The sequence below is a fragment of the Pteropus medius genome, unplaced genomic scaffold, assembly GCF_902729225.1.
Source record: "Pteropus medius unplaced genomic scaffold, Ma_sr-lr_union100, whole genome shotgun sequence".
Lineage (NCBI taxonomy): Eukaryota > Metazoa > Chordata > Mammalia > Chiroptera > Pteropodidae > Pteropus > Pteropus medius.
In genome coordinates, this window is record NW_024347791.1 from 39,579 (window position 1) to 47,267 (window position 7,689).

Genomic DNA, 7,689 nt, shown 5'->3' on the forward strand with positions numbered 1-7,689 from the left:
TCCTACAAAAGGAAGAAGAAGTCGTCAGAGAAGTTGTGAAGTTGCGTGTCTTATTTTTTGTCTCTTGGAAAAATTAAAATGAAGTCTCTTTTAAGAAATTTTAACTCTAGACGTTCCCTAATACATATTCAAGGTTTGAATTTGCATTACCCACGTGGTCTCAGAACTCTCAAGTCTGGAAATCAACATAAAAAGCAAATGTGGGGTTATACCCACAGAGCATGTGGCAGCAGCAAATACAAACCTCTCTGGAGGGACAGTCCCACCGTAAAAGCCACATGGATTCTCACAGATAAAACTCTCATAAACATGAGCTCACAATCCAAAATTACGGAACATACGAAGATGCAAGCCACAAAGACAAACGGCAGAACAACAAACAGTACATGTGGAATCCTGCACCTGATAACGTTATTTTCAGGTATGCGATGATGATTTCCAAAAATTATCACATATCATGTAGTGGGACATAATGCAAGTCCCAATAAATTTCAAGAAATTGGCATCGCTCCATTTTTAAAGTTAAAAATCAAAACCTCATATATTGGACAGTAACCCAGATCTCCCTTTCCTCTTCATTTTGCTCCCTCCTCAACTTTCTGAACTCTCTAGAACAGTGAGACCCAAGGATAGATGTGAAGTACTAATAGACGGCAGACACAGAATGGGCACAGCTAATTGGAGTCGAAGCTGGATGGGAACAGATCCCCCTCTGGTCCCTCTACACAGGATGCAACCTTCATTAGAGCAAAAGACCAAAGTCTTTTCTGTCTTTTCCAAAGGATGAGCCCAGAGTGTGACAATGGCATGAGCCTCCATTTAAATGACGGCCGCCAGCAATCAGCCTTTATGAGCCAGAGGGTCTGGGAGACATCTGTGCAGAGCCAAGGTGAGCTGATGGAAGTGAGACAAAGCCAGGTGGCCGGGGTTCTCGGTGCTGTGACATAAAGACAAGCCCCCTGCCAAACTTCCCCTGCCTACCTTGCCTCATGGTCTGATCCCAGCACGAGCAACATGCTCTTGTGGATGGATTTGGAGATCCCTGGGGTTCTGTTAAGGCTTGATACTCCCATCTGTGAGCAAGGAAATGGGACACACTTGGAAAAAGGCAAATGTGGACTCTGTTCTCCGTGGGGACTCATTAAAGTGATCTTAATCTCACTGGCTCCCTTGGCATTCCCTGCAGGCACTCGGGGCTCAGCTTCCATGCAGTGGCTTCCTAGCGGAGGCTTGCTGCCTTCATCATCCCTGACCCTCTTCCCAGTGCTCATCCGCCCACCTGCCTGCCTGTCACAACTCAGATACCAGAAAGAGACCCTTGTCCAGGTTCAGGTGCTGGGTTTGAGGCTGCTCGGTCACATCCCCGCTTCAGGCCTCAGTGCTCCTCAGCAGTGAAGGAGGCCAGTACCCCCTACTCGGCCAGGTTACTTGGGAGGACTGAAAGCGATGGGCGTGAAAGGTTTTGTCCCAGCGCCATGTGGGTAAGGAGAGACATCTTCCAGATCTATGTATCTAATTTTTTTTTTTTTTAAGCAAGCAACTCTTGGTTGACCTCACAGATTGCAAGGACCTTGTCAGCTTACAATCCTTTATTTTCTTATACTTTACGCCTACAGCACCTAGTCTTCCTGGGTAGTCTCCCATCCAAGTATTAAACAGGCCCGACCTTGCTTAGCTTCCAAGATCAGACGGGATCGGGCTTGTTCAGGGTAGCATGGCTGTAGACCAGATCTATGTGTCTAGACTGGACCACTCTGACTTCCGGTCTGGGTGTTCCAGCTGTCTGCTCACCATTTCTTGATGCTTTCTTCCCATGAAACAGCTTGTCGGTAGTAGAAAACACTGCAGTTCAAGCTCTGCCGGCTGTGTGATCACAAGCTGGTCAGTCACTCTCTCTGGGCCTCTGTAGCCTCTTCCGTAAAATGCGAGAGAGGGCTTCTTCTAAATCCTCTTTCCAACTCAGAATTACTCTCAGAAGAAAGCTAACATGTACAGAATGGCCTTTACAAGGATTAACTCATTAAATCCTCACAACCCAGAGAGCGCAGTACCCATAGTGTATAGATGCAGGGACTGAAGTCCAGAAAGGTGAAGGCACTTGCTCAAAAATTTCTACATGGTAGAGGCAGGATTTGAACCCATACAGTCATACTACCCCCCATGCCAGCATCCTCTCCACAGAGCCTGACGGGCAAGGAAGGGCACAGTCACTGGAGCTGGACAGTCCACATGGGTGGAACCCTGGGCATATAGCTTAGCTCTGCTGTGCCTCAGTTTCCCCACCTGTAAAACGGAAGACGAGAGTAATATTCCATATTCCGTGGGATCGCTCTGCTGAGTGCTCCATGAGCCAGACCCTGAGCTACCCTCTCGATTGTCACTCTGGCGCTAACCTTCCCACGGTGCAGCCAAGGAAACCGGAGAGAGAGGTTGAGTCACTTGCTCCAGGTGACAACGTTAGTAAGTTGCGGAGCAGGGATCGAAATCCAAACGCCCTGACTTCAAAGTCCACGCTTTCAATCACTCTCACCGCCTGCAGGTGAAGCCCTCAAACTCCGTGTTCAAAACCCATCTCCGACTGCAAATTGGCACCCCGACAGGCTGCCGGCTCACCGCCTTCTCCTGAGGGGGCCTGGACTCTGTGCCTTGTCTCTGACTCATCCCTTTATAGCCAGCCACCAGCATCAGTGACTAACTGACCCCTGAGTGGAAGTGCCACTCAAATCCCTCCCTTTCTCCTCAGCCCTGCTACCCGCTCCAACCCAGACCCCAAAGCTGAGGACAATGGACAGCAAGTACTCCTGTTACAAAGTGTAGACTTGCAAAAGGTCTGGGCCAGAACTGCCCCTGGTCCATCAGCCCTTCATGACCATGTGGCCAAGAAGCCAGGTAGGGGGTGAGAGACCAGAGGGGGAGCTCTCTTTAGAAACAGTTGGCATGGTCCCCAACTGAAGCTGAGTGAGACACCTGAGAGAATCTGGGGACATGGCACATGTCCACTGGGATTTGGGAGGTGAAGCAACTAGGGACAAAGGTCAGAAGCTAGCTAGAGTTTCTTGCTTCCACGAGGGAGGAACGGAGGGAGTGACCAAGCAGCTTTGAAAATGGCCCAGCATTCGGGGGCAGGGAGGCAAGCCTGTTTCCTGGGGCCCCAACGAGAACCTTGCAGAATGTGGCTGGTTTGAGGTCCCTTTGAATTAGGATCCTGTCCCAAGAGGATTGGGGGTGGAGGGAAGCAGAGAAGGGCACATGATCCTCTCAGAAGAACCTGTGTCAGGTGGGCCCCTGAAGACAGGTACTGAAGGGCGGTTGTGAGCACGAGCCGTCAGGGGACCCTTTGCCCACGTGAGAACTGCAGGTGGGAGATCCCTAGTGTTGGGGGTGGTGTCTCTGAAGAATCCACAAAAGTACCCCTAATGAGGAAGAGCCAGTCTCCAGGCACCTGACCCACCTGAGAACATTGGGTCTCCTGAGAACACCGGAACCAGTCAGGTCAGACTTACCTGCCACCTCTCCTCCCTGCCCCAAGCTCCAATCCTGGAGAAAATAGAGGCACCTGGTGGGAGAGGGGATAAGGGGAAAGCAGACCACGTTGGATCTTGGAAGAGAAGCCCGCCATGCCTCCTTCCTCATTATAAAGCCTTTGAATTTAAGGAAGACTTGAGCTGGGGGAGAGGAGAAGCTCTGAATAGAGGTTAAAGCTTTGCTATTAGACCAGACTGTTTTACTATCTAAAAAATAAACCCCAAGAGTGACTGAAAAAGCTATGAGATATGCCTGAAGCAAACAGACCCTGAACTGGGTGCCAGTGACCCAGATAGGAGGCGGACATGGTGCACGACCACAGGAAGTTCTCGACTTGTGGGGGGCGTGCAGGTTACAGATTAGTGCAACTGGAAACTGGTGCTGGGACCACTGGGTGAGGGCAGATGGGGGCTGCAGTGGCCAGTGGGTTTAGACAGGCTGCTGGGAACAGGGAGGGTCCTGGAGAAGGGCGGATGAGCCCAGGGCAGAAGGATGCTCCAGGATGAACTTGGCCGCCTCCTCATTGGGCAGGGTCTGATGGACTCTGAGAGAGTAAGAACGTGCAGTGTGGAATCTGAAAACTTCTGGGTTCAGATCTCAAGTGTACACCCACTGACTCCGGGACCTGGGCAAATGACTGCACCTCTCTTAGTTTCTACTTCCTTCCTGTGAAATAGGGATGATAATAATATGGGGCTCCAGGGTTGCCACAGGGGAGGAGCTGACAGAGTAAAAAGTGTGGGGAGGAGGAACGGATTGACCACAGCTGGGATGACGGTGACACCGTGAGAGCATGCAGGCCCCAGCCCTGACAGCCTCGGAAAAGGGACATAACCTTTTTAGGTGGCCACTCCTTCTGGTCTTTCTTGGCTGGGCCTGGACTCAGCCACACACATTCCAGCCAATTCTCGAGCCCCCTGCGAGGCGAACACCCGCTTCCTCCTTGGTTCTCAGCCCCTCCTGAGCTGGGAACAGATGTCCCTGCTTCCTGCCCGAGCACATGAGCTGGGTTGGCGCCTTTTGCTGCTTTCAGAGAAGCGGGAACCCTGGATGGAAATCTCTGGGCTTCCCCAGAGAGGAAAGCTCTCTCTTCCCTGGCTTCTGCCCCTCCCTTCTGGTTGGGCGCCTAATCCCAGCATCCACTGCTAATACACAAAAAGTTCTGGGCCCTACCTGAGCCCTGCTTCTCCTTGGGAGGCTGCAGGCCGGGGTGCGTTCATTGGGATGATTCCCCAACTCTGCTCAGAAAGGGGGCAGGAGGGTCCACCAAAGGACAGAGCAACTGTGGAGGCACCTGCGGAATAAAGGTAAAGAAGTAAAAAAAAGAACATTAACATGTCGTGAGCACTTAACACATGCTAGGATTCACACTGTAACTAGCTAGTTTGCCAGGACAGTAAATAAGGAAGGGGGTAGCATGTATTGGGCACCTACTAAGTGCTAGGCACTGCGCCATGCCCCTGGGAATACAAAGCAGCATGGAAAGAAATGTCCCCTCCCTCTGAGTCCCTGGAAGAATCTTACATACAACAGCTCATCTGGTCTTATCCAATCCTCATTTCAATCCTATGAGATAGAGATCATGGGCCCATTTCGTTGATGAGGAGGCTGAGGCGACTCTGGTCCTGGGACGGTCCGTCCCTGGGTGGAGACTGGACCCTCGGGATGGAGATGTCTCGGATGGACACAGGCAGCGCTTTGTGTCCTGACTTTTCCACCCCTGGGGAAAGGAGGTTCTTTGGCTCACACACACCCCCCAAGAGAGGTCGTCTTCATTCGCTGCGAGTTTGCGTAGCCACAGTGCTGGCCCTGGAGACACAGAGATGAGGATGACACAGCCAGCCCGTGCCCTCGAGGAGTCACAGCCTGCAGGACACAGGTAAAGTGGGAGACGGTAGTGGAGGAAGCACAGGGCTGAGGAGGCAGGGAGTGGGAGAGCCGTGTGTCGTTCCATATCCATGATGTGCCAGCACCGAGGGAGTGCGTTTTGGAGACAGGGTGACCAGCTGGCCCCATCTTCCCCAGGACACAGGACTCCAGCGCTCAATCTAGGGTAGGGTGGTCACCTTAAGCCCTAAGGTCAAACTCTAGCATGTGCCTGTAGCAAAGACTACCAGTCACCTAACTAGCATGGTTCTCTCCTTTTACAAATGACTTTATTATGGTGTGAAGGTTTTCTCTGCCCAATTCTACCCTCTCCCCGCTTTAAAACTGTATCTCATCAATTGAGCAGGTATGTTGTACCGTAGACTTTACTGGGCTAGGGAAGGCAAGTGTAATCTTCCCTTCTCTCTCAGCAGAGGTAATGATGGAAGGCAAGGGGGGTTAGAATGGGTGCTGAGGGAGACAGTAAATACCTCTCGGGGCCCTGAGACCAATTGCAGTGACGAGGACTATCGTTCATCCTACCAAGCCCTACTTCTAAATGTCCCCTTAGGAAGAAAGGCCCAGGGGGACCTTGGAGGAGCTGTTCCCTGATAAACCTATTTTGACACATCATTATCACTCGAAGTCCACAATTTCCACTGGGGTTCGCTCCCGGTGTTGTACATTCCATGGGCTTGGATAGACGTAAAATGATGCGCATCAACCATTATGGTATCATAGAGAATAGTTTCACAGCCCTAAAAACCTTCTGTCCTCTGCCTCCTCATCCTTCCCTCCCCTATTACTCCTGGCAACCACTGATCTTTTTTGCTGTCTCCATCGTTTTGCCTTTTCCAGAGTGTCATGTCGTTAGAACCATACAGTATGTAGCCTTTACAGACTGGCTTCTTTCACTTAATAGTGTGCATTTAAGTTTCCTCCTTGTCTTTCCATGGCTTGATAGCTCATTTCTTTCTAGGATTGAGTAATAGTCCATTGTCTGGAGGTACCACAGTTTATCCATTCACCTACTGAAGGACATCTTGGTGACTTCCAAGTTTTGGCAGTTATGAATACAGCTACTATAAACATCTATGTGCAGGTTTCTGTGTGGACATCACCCCACCCTCTTCTGGAACAGCTCCCAGCTCCCGGCTAATGAATGACCATGAAAAGGTCCTAGGGACTGGGAATTTCTGCCCAACGCAAAACTTCCTTAATAGACGGTCTTGGCCCCAGAGCTCCTTGCTGGATCAGTCAAGACTTTGTCAGATTTGCACTGAGGTCTGAGGCTCTCCCTGCACAATTCTTCCTCTTCCCCTTTTAACTTTCATTGGCCTTGGCCCCCAATCAACCACCTGCGTGTCTAAACCCGTCTCAGTATCTGCTTCCTGGGGAACCCAGCTGACAAACTCTACCTCTAAAATCAATCCATCCATTTCTCTCCATCATCATAACCTCCAAGCCTCTATTCCTCTTACCAGGGGGGTGATGGTCCCTAGCTGGTCTCCCTGTTTCCTCCCCTCTCCTTTTATGCCCCAGTCTCCATGCAACTATCAGAGTAACCTTTTACAAACATAAACCGCATGATGTCACTTCACTGCTTAAAGACCTGCAGTTGGGCTTAGAATCAAACCCATTCCTTTCTTAGCTTGTACTGCCCCATGTGACCTGGCCCTGCTTTCCCCTCCAGCTTCCTCTCTCCCCTGGAGTTCACTCTGCGCTAGCCCCATTGGCCTTCTGTGTATTCCTGAAACATAGCCACATTCATTTCTGCTTCAGGGCCTTTGCACTAGCTGTTCTCTCCACCTAGAACACTCAGTCTGTCCCCTACATATCTGCATGGCTGGCTTCTCAGGTCATTCAGGTCTCAGCCCAACTGCAAGCCTCTTCTGACAACCTTATAAATAATGCCCAGCTCCCAGCTCGCCAACACTCACCTCCTGTAATTTTCTATCATATTTTAAAATTTTCTTTGCAGTTCCCATTACTGTTATAAATTAACTTGTTTATTGAATTATTCATTTGTTGACTGCCTGCCTCCCCATTAAATATAAAGTGTGAGCTTGTTTCCAGCTCTCCCCAGGGCCTGGCACTATGCCTAGCACAGAGTCGGTCTCAAAACATATATTTTGAATGAATGACTATATTTATTTGGGGCAGAATTCCCTTTCCTTAAGAATGGAATGAAAGCGAAGAAACAAAAATCTGAGGAGACGTGAGGATTTAGAGGGAAAATATGGGACTGTTGCCGCCATACAGAAGTCTCCCCGAGAATCCTTTTCTGACCACCTCTTA

At 50.3% G+C, this 7,689-nt stretch overlaps 1 pseudogene; it reads right to left on the reverse strand.

Annotated features, from left to right (window-relative positions):
• Positions 1–1,607: 1,607 nt before the first annotated feature.
• On the reverse strand, positions 1,608–1,726 carry LOC120615229 (uncharacterized; annotated as a pseudogene).
• Positions 1,727–7,689: the final 5,963 nt, after the last annotated feature.